The sequence below is a fragment of the Lontra canadensis genome, unplaced genomic scaffold (assembly GCF_010015895.1).
Source record: "Lontra canadensis isolate GAN:19392208 unplaced genomic scaffold, GSC_riverotter_1.0 scaffold6, whole genome shotgun sequence".
NCBI lineage: Eukaryota > Metazoa > Chordata > Mammalia > Carnivora > Mustelidae > Lontra > Lontra canadensis.
Window position 1 is genome coordinate 14,353,432 of NW_022631000.1, and position 16,814 is coordinate 14,370,245.

Below are 16,814 nucleotides of genomic sequence, written 5' to 3' on the forward strand. Positions count from 1 at the left end.
GGGTTTTTTGTTTTTGTTGTTGTTTTGTTTGGTATTTTTTGTTTCCTAGTCCTTTATGTCTACAAGGAAGTTTATGGGGGGCATAAAGGGAGTTGGAAGCTAGAATTTCTGTCAGCTTACTACACATGTTCACCAAATGGTGAAGTTCTTACTTTAAACCCCAGCAAGACAAGATAAACTCTGTCTGCCCAGCAGCCTTTCAGAGGCATTAAGGGTAAGAGAGAAGGTAAGTAATTCACTATGCGTCCCCATTTCTATAATGGGGAAGGACGTCTTGATACATTTACAATACTCCTCTGGGGATATTTCATCAGTTATACCTAAACTCTAATGGACAATAATTGATTTGAACTTTCCACTTAGCACAGAGCTGTAAACAGCTTCACTGCAGCCGGCAGCAATGAGCCGACGTTTTGTAAAGTGGAGAGAGATTCAGAAAACTTTTGTACTGGGTCAGGCTGTAGCCTAACAGCTTTTGTATTCAGGGAAGAAACAGTTTGTCCTCCTGGTTTTAATAGCTGGGCTAATCGAGTTTCAGGCCTGCAGTAGGTATAGGTTATCTTTTGAAGGCATTCCATTTTAACCCCTCACTATTATGATGGGTTTACAACCCAGCCATAAAAATGCACTCATGATTTAGACATACATCAAGACACACTCAGAAACATAACTTGCAGGATGCTAATTTCCCGATGAAGGGGAAAAATAAGACATTATAGTCATTTTAAGACTGTAGTTGCTGTTTTTTTAAACTCTCTGTGGTTGGTGAACCTCTCAAGGAAAATATTCCCTCTCCCTCAGTGTCCCTCATCTGGTTGACATCTGTCTCTTATCTTCCACTCACCCCCACTCTGCTTCTGCCCATATCATCATGCAATCTCTCACAGAATGGCCTGAAGAATAATCTGCTGCAAGGAATGGGGCGAGCATGAGGGTACTTCCGTCCCACAGCTTCTGCAGCCCCCTCCCTAGCCCTACTGAACAGAGAAGTGGACAAAGTTTGGAGGAGTTCTCCTTCTTTTAAAATCAGTTTTCTCTCTCCCTCGGGCATGACAGCAGGCAAAAAATGAAGAGAAATAGAAGACTAACTACATTTTGCTTAGACCACTGTATTCTCTGCTCAAACTGTGGTTTTTCTACCTTGTCCTGGGGATTTCTCATAAAGGGATTCAAAGCATACCAGGCAGCTGCTCTAAGACGACACAGAGCAGAGGGCCCTCTGGAGTTGTTGCTGCCACTTCTCTGGTGTCAAGGATCTACAAACTTCGTGGCGGTGAAGTGGGACCTCAAAAAATCACCAGTTGGAGCTCTGTGAGAGCCATTCTAGTCTGACGTGTGAGGAACCCATAGCAAAAGGTACATTTTGTAAATATATCGCTCTCAGTCATCACCTTATGTGAGTCTGACACAGAACAGGAATTTTTTTTGATAATTCTGCTGATGAGATTATGAGAGCAAAAACATTTCACTGTCAGAAAATAGGCTTACCCCTCCCCCCCAACTGTAGCTTCCTTTCTAGAAATCTACAGGAAAAATGGTACAATCAGACATTTTTATAAGATGTTGTCCAGATTCCGAAGTGGATTAAAATCAAACTAAACATAACTTCCTCCACTTGGCCCTGAAAACAACACTCTGTAGATTCCAGACATCAAGCCTGGTTCTGGTCTTGATTTTACTCTTGATTATACAGGTAACAGTAAACAAGGCACTTAACCTTGTGGAGCCTTAATTTTTCCATTTCACATTTGGGGAGCATGATATCTGTCCATTCATATTCATTCATATTTATATTCATTCATATTCAGGTACTGGTGAAATGAATGAAATTATATGATAGCTACCAGACAAAAAATTGTTACATATACTTAAGGTCAGTCACAGTTAGAGTGTCGTGACCAATGACTGACCAATGACTGGTCAAAGTTCATTGCATTTTATCCCCTATTTGGTAGAAATGGTGTTTCCTATCTGTTGGCTGCAAGCACCTGACCCTAGCCATATGAAAAACCCTTTCCTTCTGTGGTCAAATGGTGACATTTTAATATTTGACCTTTGAATCAAAACTGGCATCTTCATGTTTGGTTTTACCAATGTTTAAAGCTTAGTTAGCTTTCAGTTAAGTCACCAAGACCCTCTTTCAACATCGAGCTGCCAATGGAACATTCTTGAACCATAAACTTTCATACAATGGTACCCAGTGACTTTGAATTATTTTCTCCATGATCAACAGCTTAACAAATATTAGTTTGTGAGGTGTTTATATTCCAGACCATCACTATATCAGGTTCAGCTCTCAAAATTTCCCTAATCATAAAATGTGCTTTATAAATAAAACGATGATAAAAGTTAACAAGAAATGGAAAACTTAAATTCACCCTATGTTTTACATCAACCTTGGGATTCAAAGTTCTGTAATTAATGGAAATGGGAAGAGCTTAGAGAGGGTTTAGGGCAAAGGTCAAAGGACTTTCCCTCCTTCCTTGTCCAAAATATTTTTAGAGGTGATTTGATAATGGTTATCAGTAAGATGATGTGTGAATAGATGTTCTTTATCTATAATTTTGATTAAACATTTAAAAAGGGGGCTTAGGAAGCATCGGGGATTTGATTTAGTTACAAAATTCTGACATATTTCACGAGATGTTAAATCCTCATATGAAATACTGTGATGTCCTATTATAAGTTTTATGAAATACTTTTGGTCTCCTTTTGTCTGTGACAATTTAGGTAAAGTGTAGCTAGAAGGCAGGCCAGCTGAACCAAATGAGTTCTAGCCTTTGGCTTTTTATAAAAGTTAAAAATGAGTGGTAAAGCTTATCTTGAAATACTCTTTCATGAAAAGAATATATGGGACACAACGACTGAAACAGCCTAGATGCTAGGTTGCCTACTGTCACAGGGAACCAATCACATATGAACTGTTTTGATTCCATTATCGATCTCTCTTTATAAATGCTTGGCAGAGGTCAAGGAAACAAATTTAATACCTATAAAACAAATAAGAGATTTCCTTGTTTGCTTTAAAAAATGACATTTACTGATTTTTTTTCCTTTATAGTATTCAGCTGTATGCAGCCATATTATAATTGTCATACAATAACCTTAATTCAGGGACACATCTTTTAAAATAATGTATTATTCAGAAACCTCAGGTAAACATGTAATTGAGGAGTAGAAAAGATGCACACAGAGACAAGTAATCATAGATACAAAGCATGGTGAATTTCTGTGCCACGCACTTCACACCCCAACTCATTTCACAGGGAAACTAGAGAAGGGGCAGAACCATGTCTATTATGATAATTCACAAAGGGAGGCCATATAGATATGCATGCAGAGTCTCTCCCCACCTCCCCACGTACATGCCAGGATTTCAACTCTGCGACACTGAGTCCCTTCATTTAGCCAATTAGTCTTTCCAGCTTCATGTAACGCACGCCAAGAAGAAGGAGAAATAGAAGTGCTGACGTTCACTGCTTTGAAAGTTGCTATTCTAATGCCAAAGCTGCCTCTTGAGCAATTTCCAGAATGTATTAACATGGGAGCAAAGCTCTATTCCTAAAGACATAGATCACATTATGCAGGGGAGCCCCCTTCAATGTGTCACAGTGGCGCAGAATCTCCTCCATCCCTTGGAAGACCTTAACAGTTGTAGTTAACATGCGTTCAAGTTTACGGTCCTTCCTCAGGCAAAACCTAGGAGGTCTTCCTGAAGAAAAGGGACCAATTTAAAAATATTTAACAACCAAAGCATGTTTTCTGAATTATACATTGGCTGAGCCTTTGCACGGCTGGACTGAAGAAAGCCAGTCAAGGTCCAAGCAAACCAGTTTCTCAGTTTAGGTTCTAGTGAAGGCTTCTTCCATGTCTGTCCTTTTGTTTTGTTTTGTTTTAACCAACTAAGTCTAGGTTCAATTTTAACAACTCAAGCAACCCCTAGAATCTCCCCTCACTAATATAGGACCAAGTTGAAGAGTGATATTTAGATAAAATATAAATACACTTCTGTGGTTGCAAAACTGTGTCGCTGTGATTCTCTAAGTGCCCTCTGACACACGTGGTATGGGTACTTGGCAGGGAACGAGAAGTGGTTCTGAAATACTCAAAAGGATTGATTTCCCCTCTTCCGGTGATCATGCTGGTCACAACGGAGGTAGTGACAGAGATCTGAATATCACGTTCTCCTTTTCTCTCATCAATGGATATACACAAGTCATTTTGTGTTTAGCCTGTCCCCCTACAGATTCAGCCTTTCTTGCTTAACTCCTCTGACACTTGCAAGAGGTGAGTGGACAAGTCCTTTACTGAGGTAGCAGAGCACAGTGGCAGGAGGAGACCTCAGTGCCCAAGTCCTGGTTCTTTTACAAGTTACAAATTCTTCCATTTCTCTCTCCTAGGCCCCCTTTTCCCCAGACACAGAATCTGGGCGTTGACTGAGATGATCCTGCAAGGCCCCTTTGAGCTTGTTTTTTCCCTAAAAAGTTTCCCAAAATGGCTTCCTTTTTTTCATCCTTGGTTCTATAGTTTAAAATTTTGGCTCAATCTTCAATTATTCCCTCACTCTTCCTTTACTGTCTCCTAAATATGCTGTCCCACAAAAAGCCCCCATGGCCCTAGTATTTTCTTTTGACAGGCATGTGTTTGAGGGGTTGGTGCACTCCTCTATCATTTCCTATAGCCTATGTCTATTAGTTAAGGGTTAAGTTAACTTAGTTAATGCTTCCTTTTCAGAATATCTCTGATCAGATCTTCTGCTAGCAACTCAAATTCCATCTAGAGCATTCTCTCTCCTTTGAAATCATTCTACAATCCAAATTCTATATAACCACAGTCCATGACACAATACAATGCCCCAAACTTCTGCTAAACTTTCACATTTTAAAATATTTTGCTTCTCATATATTAGACAATTATCAAATCTAGAAAATTTTTTTTTGAAAGATTTTATTTCTTCTTTTTTTTTTTTTTTGGGAGAGAGAGAGAGTGAGAAAGAGAGAGAGCAGGGGGAGGGGCAAAGGGAGAAGGACAAGCAGACTCTATGCTGAGCATAGAGCTAGACATGGGGCTTGATGTCCTGACCCTGAGATCATGACCTGAGCTGAAATCAAGAGTCAGATGCTGAACCAACTCAGCCACCCAGGCTCTCCTAGAAAATTTCTTATAATGATCTTAACTCAAATATACATTTTAAAATATTATCCTTGGGCAGCTTCTGATTACACTGTATCTAAGATGTGGAAATTGCCTCCTCACGGCAAACATATTCTCAGTGGTTTGACAGGCATAGTTCCCTCTTCAGTCCTCCAGTGGATTTCCAGCCTACCTCAGATCAATTGTGAATTCCAAACTCCCAGCACTGAAAGCCCTCTCTAGGTTTGCTCATCTGAGATGTCAGAAAATGGTGCCACGAAAGCCCACTTACGTCCACGAAGCAAATCTCCTTTGCCTTCTGGCTTCTTGCCATTGAGACTCTTCTCTTTATGTGGGGAAAGTTCATCTCTGAACAAACTTTCCCCCATAAGCCTCCATATGTGGCATAATCCCTCATGCACTGAAGAACATCTTTTCCTTCCTTCAAATGATAACTTAAACCCTGCTTCTCCTAGAGAGACTTCCAAGATTTCTTTTTTTTTTTTAAAAAAGATTTTATTTATTTATTTGAGAGAAAGACAGTGGGAGAGAACATGAGAGGGGAGAAGGTCAGAGGGAGAAACAGACTCCCCGTGGAGCTGGGAGCCAGATGTGGGACTCGATCCCAGGACTCCAGGATCATGACCTGAGCCGGAGGCAGTTGCTTAACCAACTGAGCCACCCAGGAGCCCCACGATTTCTTATCAGCCAATGAAAACAAAGTAAAACTGATTTCATCTACCTTATCATACTTAAAAAACTTATTGTATTTTAAATGTACATTGTAGTTGCTTGTAAATTCCACGGACAACAGGAAAAATGCTGTGGGTAACCAACCTATAGTTATGATTAACTTATTGCATTGCAACCTTAGGACTTGATTTCAAATAGCTGTATATAAAAAACCCCAACTGTCCAGTTTTGTTACTTTAAGACCTATAAAACCATTTAAATCTGATTTTTGAGAACTGTCAACTGCTAGGTATGTGGGAGGTATCGGTAAACACTTGTTGAGTTGGACTGAGGAGGAATCATCTTACATAGTTTACTCATGAAGGAAGGAGTAATCAGAAGACTATTAACATTAATATTCCATAATAACATCTAAGTGTAATGAAAAATAATACCCAAATAAGAGTTTCTCAAATTTCTCTTATCCTCTTGATTATTTGATATTGTACAGATAAAACTATACTTTCAAAATAGCTTTGAATTTGAAACACTAAATTTACACACCAAGAATTAGACACTAGCAAAATCTCATAGTCTGATTTATTTCTCTGTAATATATCTGTCTTGAGAACATCAGCAGGAATACACCAAAGAAATATGCCCCTCATGGGATCAACTATATAAAAAGACAGAACACATCATCAGCACAAAAATCATTACCCATCTAATTTCTCCCATTCTAGATGGCTCCGGTGAGCCCCTCCATCATTACTGACTAGGGTTAAGATAGACCCTAATGGATTAATTAAGCCAAAGCAGGACTGCACTGCAGGCCAAAGAGGAGGAGATCCTGACACAGACGAGACAGCAACCCTGTTCATTCATTCAAATGTGCAAGACTTAGGTACTCCCTAGTGCTGTACATTTATATTATAAAGCAGTCTCCAAAAATAAGAGTTGGTGTCTGTGTCTGGGTCTTCTCCTTGACAGTCATCAAAATCAAAGACTTGGGTGCTTATCAAAACTTCTCATGGAAGAAATCTAATGTTAAGACTTTCTTTTTCTTCAGGAATGCAGGAAACATTTGGAAAAGAGATAAATCAACAGAGATGGCATGGTCACTTTGGTAATCAAGAAGCACCAGCCAGGGGAGAAGTTATTGTTTGGATACCAGGGTGACTCTGAGAGGGCCAGGACATAGAATATTCACGAAAAGCTGAAAGCAAGACTTGTCCACAGCCATAAAGTCACCAGGGATGTGACCAAAGGCAACTGTCAGAATGGAAACCCTGAGAATTGTTCATTTAAAGAGGATTTTGAAATGCAAATGCACAAGGAGAAGCCAATAATTCAAAGGGCACAATTAAGGTCTTTTTCTTTTAATGAAGGAAGAGGAAAAAAAAAAAAGAGAGGGAGAGGAAAAAAACAAACAAACCAGAAGTGTTATACCATACGGGGCAGTTTACTCTCTCTTTAATGAGCCAAATCAGTGTATTAATGACATGAAAACCTACCTGCTTGATGAGGACAATCAGGCTCTATCACATACAACATTAAATATATAGGTATTAACAGGAAAAAAAAAAATCCACCAGAAACACCCCACTTTGGAAATGGTGGGGCTGACTAAGGCAGACTGTATCGTTAATATCAAGCACCAAGCATGCTCTATGAGTCTGGAAAAACATATATGAATCGACACTGGAACTGGCAGACCTCACTTCCACTTATGGCACACTTGAGTAAGCTTAAAGATTCCAGAAGGGGAATCTGGAAGCTTTCTGTCTTCCTTTTGGAATTGCAGAAACAGGGCAGGCTCCCCTGGGGGTCAGGCTGCTCACATCATGTTGAGTCCGTATTTAACTGATAATTAAAATGAAAAGACACCTATTTCCATGGCTGCCCTGAGTTTTAAGAGCAAGTACAAGTTTCCAGTTCCCTGCTAGAGTTCATTTGTGATTCTTGAATTAGGGGAAAAACTTGCGCTAAGTTCAAACAATAGCACATCTCTCAAAAACACATGACATTTCTCACTAGAGAGAAAGAATAGAATTATGAAGTTGGAAGGCTTTCCTACCTTTGTGATTACTTAATCTAGTTATCTTGTAAATAAGGAAACTGAGGACTTGCCAATGGTCACAGAGTTAATTATGTAGCTAGCAATTTTATCAGTAATAAGCCCACAGATGGATTCAGGACTATCAGTGATCTGATGGAACTGGGTCCCCTATGGACTTCTATTTAAACAAAGAATACACACACACACACACACACACACACACACACACACACCAAGATGGGGGAAAGATCTACAGATACAGATGTGTGTGTATAAAATATATTGTGGGGCAGTAAAAACAGGATCCTGTATTGTAACATTGTCACGACTGTGGTCAAGAAGCCAGTGGCTCGATTAATTTATTCATTAGACAAACATTTATTGAGTTCCAAATATATGCAAGTATTATGAAAGTGAAAAGTGTACAATTAGGTATGGTTTGTGTTGTTTCAAAGAGTTTTACATCTGCAACACAACCACCCAGAACAATCCGGAGTAGCCATTCTGGATGACTATAAAACGTAATCGTTGATTTTTGAGTCAGGAGAGAAGGCACAAACTCTGCATTACACTTTAGGCAGAGACTGGAAATAATCTGGAATATTTCTAACCCACAAACCTAGAGGTTGAGACATTGATTTCAGCTGTTCCCAGCACTTGGCCGTGTTTTTCCCTTCAGAATCTACCAAATTCCCTGCGCTAATCTTGAGGCCTTGCCTCTCTGCTTCCACCTGGTCTCCGAGAGGGTATGTAGGTCAGAGAGAGGAGGGTGGGGCTGGGGACAAAGCAAGGAACCTGGCTGAGCCTGCGTCCATCAGCTCCCGCACACTACCTCATCTCGGAGTCATCTCCCTTACAGTTGTATGTTAGTACACGGCAGAGCACGCGGATTTCCTTTCAGATCAACAGACACTGAGTGGCTAAAACCTAACGAATACGCTGGGTTGAATCAACCTGCTTATGGAGAAAAATCACTAGTAGTAAACTGAAGCCGAAGGAATGATCCTGTCTCCCAGGCATTCCTCTTAAAAAGAAGGGAGGAGAATAATAACATTTGGGTGCCTACCATGTTCAGAGCCTCTGCTAGGGGGATTTACACATATCATCTCATTTAAACCTTATGAAAACCTCCCAGAGTCGAGATTATGATCCCCATTTCTTCAGGCAGAGAAACTGAGGCTCAGCAAGACTGTGGTTTGATCAGACTCCCAAAGCAGAACACAGTTTATGTCACTCATGTGTGGATCCGAGTTCGTCCATCTACAAAGCCTGTGTTCTTTGCCAAAGTTTACTAAGAGGGAAACCCGAAGATGAAACAACAGTGAGCGCCACGGGCAGTATTTTTAGTGAGTGTCTGCTATACGGTGCTAAACTGTGTGCAGAAGTTTATACAAATATAAACACACATTTTCTGCCACCTTGACATTTAAATACACTAACACGAACAAACTGACATTGGACCCACCGAAAAGAATATTAATGTGGAAAATTCAAATGACTCATGTACAAAAGAGTATTTTTTTAAGTTATAAAGACAGTCTACCTGACACTGCAAAGATTTTAGGCAACTAATGCTAAAAAACATAAACAAACAAACAACCCTCCCCCCCAAAATCTTTCAACACAAGAAAAACAGGTGCAATCCCCACAAAAATCTAGCACAGTCAATTCTTCGTTAATTGCCAACAGACAGGGATTTATCCTCAAAAATATTTGAAGGTGAGCCTCCACTCCAGTTTGTACTTAAGGGCTTCACGTTCAGTCTAGGGCTGACGTTACCACTGTCTCTGCTTACCTTGACTGTAATGCGTGGACAGGGAAAGGTTTGGGTTTTCCTTCCACATAATAAAGGCTTAGCTGTGGGGAAAGGTGGTTTAAATGAAAACACTGAGTTTCTTTCCTAGTGGTAGGCTGGGGCACTGGGAGATGCCCCTCCTGCCTGGGCTCCACCACCCCTACACAGGAGCCTCCTCGCCTCATTTCATGCAGGGCAGAAAAAGAAAGGGAAGGAAAGAAAAGCATGAAAGGGTGTAGAAGAGGAAGACAGAGGAAGGGATAGGGTGGCGAAAGTCATGGGAAGTGGTGGTGATCTCCAGAGGGCTGCATGAAGTGAAAGTAAGTAAAGAGTGAGCTAAGGCAGCAGAGTGCCTCCCAGCTGGAGGTGGGGGGTGCTAAAGGAGGGTGAGGGAGGGTAGAGGTGGAGGGGTGGGGGGGATGCATGGCTGCTACCATCAGCTCCAGAACTAAAGCCCTCTGTGGCCAGGATGCCACAGAGAGAGGGCAGGCTCTGGACAGAGGTTGCCAAATGATGCTACAGTTTTCCATCCCCTTTTATACCACATATAAAAATAATTATTCCAGAAAAACTGTAACTTTCCAGAATATCTTCAAATGCAAGAAAAAGGAGCACTCTAAGATGAAGTGTGATGTGAGAATAATTTATTATTTATTATGTTACAATCCTTTATTTATAATTATTATCTAACTATGACACTGCAGGCTTTCAGTGCCCCTTGGTAATCAGGAGTTGACAACATGCCACTCTCACTGCCTTGTTAAAGATATAAAAAAGAGCAATTGAGGTAGACAGGAATTAATCGTATCGTAATAATAAGAACGCATGACCGATATCCCAAAATCAACAACAAAAATGTCAATAGCGAGGTCCTAAAACCCTGGGTCTTTGTTTAATTTTTCCACACTCAGAGCCAAAGGTGAGATTTAGGTTGTAAAAGGCCCTCAAGAGATAGCATTGACAGCCACTGCAGGAGAGCCTTTTCTGAATAAAATTTGTGGCTGGGGTTCCACAGATTCACCCATGCTGGAAACAGCACTCACATCAGCTCTGCCCGCGAGCCACGCGTGGGACGGAAAGGGTAGAAAAGGGAGCATTAGCACCCCAAATCTCCAGTCATCTTCCACCATCGTGACACGGGTTAGCTGAAGGCCACGGAGAATAACGGACGAGCAGTCGTCTCTTTCTTATACAGACAGCAGAGGTGGGGGGAAACCACACACTTGTATTTTGCTAATGTAAAAGTCCCAGTGGAAACATTAGCACTCAAAGACATTAATGTGGATTTAGGACACTCCCTGAAGGATTTTGATTCCATTAGAAAAAAAAAAAAAAGACGGTGACAGATATAATCCTGCTTTGATATGTTTAATGCCATTTAAAGAGAAACTGCACCCATTTACCTCAGGCCGGGACAGCAAGAGTTCAAAAAGTGAAGAATCGTTCCTCTGTGCAAAGAAAAAGCTTGGAAAATATTATGTGAAAATTAATTTGGCATGCTTCTTTGAAATTTTAGATTTCTGGGATGAGCAAATGGGTACAGTTTTCTTTTAACTGTTTTTGAACACCATGTGTTGAGAAGAAAACAACAGAATGGCAATTGCTCATCCAAAATGCTAACTTGTGGCATGGCACAGTCAAGATGGCCCGCCACAGCCAAAAAGCAGGTGTGCGCTATGCCTCTCACTTCAGTAGCGCGCACGCCACATGGCCCCGCTTACGGCAACCTCTCGCATTTGCTTTTGGAACCTTTCTGAGGGGGACAGTAAACATGACTCAACAGAATGTCTAGCCTAGGAGGGACTGGCTCCCCCGGCTTTCTGGGAGACAGATTCTCTGAGGAAGAACCAAGGAAAAACAGGAATAATTTGTTATCTATTTTGGAATTCTTTGCCATATCACATCCTGTGACCTAGCACGAAAGTGACTGATTTCAGATCAGTCTGTGTGGATGAAATTTATGATTTAATCAAGTTAGAGAGAAATGGTGACGCTTCTGTGTGGCTGGAGAGAACCGATGAGATCGGCCGTCTCGTTTGGGCTGAGGACACAGTTCATGGGGCCGATACAGATTATAAGCCCCTAACATGACAGCTTAGAGTAATAAATTAGCCCTTCACCCCTGAGCGTCATGAAAAAGTTCAAAATACAAGATGTACGTAACTATTTGGTGCGCTGGGATGCCAAAGCTTCCTCAATCTACATTATGAATCTATTATGCCTGTTCCAGGAATTAAAAGATTTTTTATACAGACATAGGTTTCATTAAACTATGTAACAGTTCTGAGGAAGAGGAGACAGTAAAAAAAAAAAAAAAAAAAGAATTTCCACTGCCCCGTAAGAAGCTTAAGAGACCAAATTGAAGCTCACTACTATTCTTAAGCCTATGCCAGGTACTGCTCAGAATGAAATCCCAGGGGGTGCCTGGGCGGTTCAGTCGTTAAGCATCTGCCTTTGGCTCAGGTCACGATCCCAGGGTCCTGGGATGGAGCCCGGCATCAGGCTCCTTGCTCAGTGAGGAGCCTGCTTCTCCCTCTCCCACTCCCACTGCTGTGTTTCCCCTCTCGCCGTGGCTCTGACAAATAAATAAACTCTTAAAAAAAAAAAGGAATGAAATCCCAGGCATCTGTACTGTACAGGGTCTGAACATAAAGGTGTAGATGGGGATCAAAATGATTATTTTAACATAAAGAAATGGGAAATTGCTGCTTTATTCTATGATTTAAATTAATCACTCAATAATCATTTATTAAAAGCCTACTATGTGCAAATACTGCCAGCCAAGAGTAGGGAAGAATGAAACCTATAAACACTAAATTGGAAAAAAAAAATCCTTACGTTTACAGATATAATTGAGTGCTGTTCTCTGTAGGCTAGCTTTTGGGCAGGCATTCATGGAGTTCGAAAAGAGTTTGCTGCCAAATCCTTGCATGCTATTGTTAATTTGACTTATTAAAATTACTGTATTTACTATGTACCTTTTAATTCTGCTGGTACTTTCTAGGTGTTGGAGGGGATACAAACTGTGTATAAACACAATCTCTGTATTTATGAAGCTGACTGTGCAGTGGTAGGAGGAATGAGACACATATAAACATACTCTGGTAGAGAACAGTATGTAATCAGTGCCACATGAGACATATAAATAAGTGCTTTAACAGTTGGGAAGAAGGAAGACCTTCTGGCTATGGAACAACCCCTCCACAGACTTGCTAAAACGGTTCAGTGCACCAAAAGGAAGGGACCTGGACCATGCTTCAAGTTAACTAGCCATCACTGCACAGAGGGATTTAGCTGGGCTGTGAGGGGAGGGATATGTACTCTATGTCCACAGCACCTCTCACACTGAATTGTCCTATAGCTGATGTTTACCGAAAGTGTGCATGGATGAAAGAGGAGTCCACGTGGATGCCAGGCCAGGTCAGTGGTCCCGCATCAGTCCTAGATCTTAATGATCATCAATACCTTATTAGAAGTGGACATTGTAATGACATGATTTTCTTCCCATACTTGTGTGAAAAGTTTAGTCCTTTATCCACTCTAGAGGGATGGAAGGTGTGAGTCAGGGTTTCATCCCTTCCAAGTGAGGAAACACTTTGCCCATGGTATAGGTATCACAGTGTATGTCAGAACAGCAACAAATAAATTTCCAGACCTGTCCAGACCCTCAGGACGGTGAGTCAGAGTGCACGCATTTGAGAAGTGATGACAGTGAAACAGGGGCACGGCACATATGCGGTGGTCCGTACAGGAAGGCAGGTCCCATGTGGGAGGAAACAGAATTTGGATGTCGTGGCTTCTAGATCAAGGTTCTATCTATAGAATCACCTTCTTTTTCTATTTTTCTTCTTCTTGGATACTCTAGCCCTTTGCATCATAAATAGTGGCCTTCCGTAGTTGGTGTGTATGTGTGTGTATGTGCGTGTGTGTCTATTTAAGGGGGAGGATGGCATTACTGATGTGCTTTTGTAAAGGATTCAAGGTTGTCTGGATCCTCAAAGAATGAAATTGGGAAAAAAAAAAAACAACTACTGTTTCTTTGATTCAATGGTGCTTACATTTGGGCAGAGTTTTCTTTTTCCATCCTCAGATACAGTATTTAAGACAATCTGCCCACAATGGAAAGCTTTTAGAGCTTCAAAAGTGTAGGCGAACCAAATCAGAATTAATCTCTGTGAAAATGGAGACTCAGGCACATGGAAAAAGTTTAGAAAGGAATCCAGGCAAGAGGCAATCCCACAGAAAGCTGTCTGACATCTTTCCCAATTCCAGGTGAGCTAGAGTGTGACAGGTAAGGATGGGGAGTGGAGAGTTCTAGCCCCTCATATGATCCATTGTCTCACCTGCACACACAGAACTGGGGTCTTTGTTGCAAGAGGGTCCAGCTGATTTACTTCCCTGTCCTGTGGTCTGCGTGAACCTCAGGAGGCTAACTAAGGGAAGTCTAGGCTAATTGGGGCCAAGATAAAATGGCCAATAGCTATTCACTCAAAAACACGAACAGATCAGTCTGCAGGGTAGCTGCAGCAGTGTTTGCTTTTTTTTTTTTTTTAATTTAAAGATTTTATTTATTTGAGAGAAAGAGAAAGAGAGCGAAAGAGCGTGCAAGAAGAGAGGAGCGGGGGGAGAGGGAGACTCTCTGCTGAGCTGGAAGCCAGATGTGGGGGCTCCACTCCATCCCAGGATCCTGGGATCATGACCTAAGGCAAAGGAAGACATTTAACCCACTTAACCGACTGAGCCACCCAGGCGCCCCATCGCTCTTATTATCATATTAAAAGCTGTGCATTTCTGGGGGGGGGGATAAAGCTCTTAAAAAACAAAAAGTCCTTGGGAACCATGGAAGCAAAAATGATAGAAGGTAACAATGATCATCTCTGAATACTTGGTATGTGCCCAGCAGGTTTTTTATATGTGGATTTCTTCACATATGCTCTCTATTTGATCCTCATACCAACTAGGAAAGATTTATATTTTGCCCCTTCTCTTTGTAAGGAGTTTAGGGTTCAGAGAGGTTAGGTGACTCTCCTCCTGTCACACAGTTAGAAGGGGTTAAGCTGGGATTCCAGTCTGAGTGGTGGGACACAAAGCCTGTGCTCTTCTCTGTGCCTTGTGCTTTTCGTGGCATGGAATCAGTGTTGGAGGAACTCTGCCCAGCATCTCTGGTTAGCAGAGTGAATTGCTTTTATCATTTGCCAACATGTCATAGAAAAAAACCAAAACAACAAAAAAATTAAAACTCCTGGCTCTAGGAGATTTCCTATCTACCACCTGAAATTTGGCTTGGTTTCGTATTTGAGTATCTGACAATCTTATAGAAAGTCTAACAAGAATGAAGAATTTTTCATTTATGCCAGCTCCTACATTAGTTAAAAATCTTCTTCCTATATAACATTGTGCCCAGGGAACTCTCTCACGGCCAGAAACTCATCTGAAAATGCTGAAAAGTCAGAATTTGGGGCCTATCCGAGGACTAATGTTACCAGCTGTGAGTCGGTTTGAACATCAGTAATATGATATTTCCCGCTACAATTTGATTTGGTTAAAATGTGTTTGAAGTTCACCCTTTTATTAACTAGAATTACCACCTCCTGTAACTGGAGGGCCCCTGAGAGCAGGCTACTAGTGCAATCCAACCTCCCACCTGCCATCAGTGCATTTCCTGGCAACAAATACTATTAAATTGGTAACTACAGAAATAGGTCAAAATGTCTTTTCAATAGTTGCTAATGTTCTCCTAATGCTCCATCGCCTGCCTTTGATTCTCCTGCTAACATTTTCTCTCACATCACAGCAGCAACAACTAGTGAAAAGAAAAGACTAGAACGTGGAGAAAAGCTCACAGAGGCAAACGGAGGTGCTCTTAGGAGTTCCCCAAATGGCTGGATAGAAGAGCTGCATCTTCCTCGTGGCTGAGGGCCCCAAACTCAGCTCTGCGTGTGAGTTGGGTGACCAGGGGAAAAAAGCCACGTCCCATCTAAGTCTTAATACCCATCTCTACAAAAGAGGAAACTCAAGGTGACTGATTATTCAAATCTGCAAAACTCTCTGAGTTCACAGGAGATTGGAGCCTTGATCTGTCACAAAGCAGTCAGTTTTAAACTTATTTACTCTACTTTCATAACCATACCCATTAGGGCCTTGACTATCCAAGATAGAAACTTATTTTCATATAAAAAAAATGTTACTGTGGCATATTTTTGTAACAGAGACCCTCTGCAATCATCTGGGGTTTGATTATTCACTGTGTAAACCTACATTTTTTCTTCCTCTCTCGCTCATCCAGGAAGAAAGTTTGCTTTTCTGAGTTCACATCACATATGTGACCAAAGACGAAGAAGAGGGTGGGTGGGTATAGTTGCATATGTACTTGGGGGATTCTAGGCAGAGGAGTTTGGCTCAGAAGGGACAGACACTACAGTTAGCAGGGAGCAGACACACCCTTGTAAATAAGGGTCCTTTCAATTTCCAACCCTTCTTCTGAAATGCAAACATCCTGTAGGGTGGTTAAGCCATTCACATACCTCCTGCTCTAAGCACTTCAACCCCTAGAGAGCTACCTTGGTTTAAAGCAGCTCTGAGCTGGAGCTAGGGGAAAGGATGGAGAGCAGAAAAAGGAAGTCAGATTAACATACGGACTTTGGGCCCCGGGAGGCAGAGGAAAAAAGGAAGGGAGTGTCTGTGATTGAAAAGGACTCAATTTCCTTTGCCATTTTTGTCCTGGGCCTTGTCTGGAGATGCCTGGTTGATGAGTAAAGCTTTTGGGCTCTTCTGCTGTGCCATGGTTGCGCTGGTGCTAGACACAGAGCTACATTGATTTAAAAACTTGCAAACTTTGGCTTACCTGGTTCAGGCAAGGATGGGGTATTCTAATCTACAGTTTTAAGTCACAAAGACTACACCATCTAGGATCTCTCCACCAGATTCCTCTGCTTTCCTTCCTTTCACAGGAAGGGAGAATAAACCTGGGGGGAAAGAGGGTGGGGGGAAGGAGCCGGGAGAGGTGGAGGAAGCTAACCCTTCCTGAGTTTCTGCTGGGAGTGAGGCTTAGCATTAACTGAACCTCTCTCTGGATCCTCCCAACAACTCTGGAGGCATGATCAGTGGTAGGAAGGATTTTTAGAGGTTCAGAGAAGCTAGCTAGCCTAAGGTGAC

General features: G+C 41.5%; 1 protein-coding gene across 9 annotated transcripts in view; it reads right to left on the minus strand.

The window, feature by feature from the left end:
• ZBTB20 (zinc finger and BTB domain containing 20) overlaps positions 1-16,814 on the minus strand; it is a 770,594-nt gene that overhangs the window by 82,186 nt on the left and 671,594 nt on the right. The window lies entirely within an intron of this gene.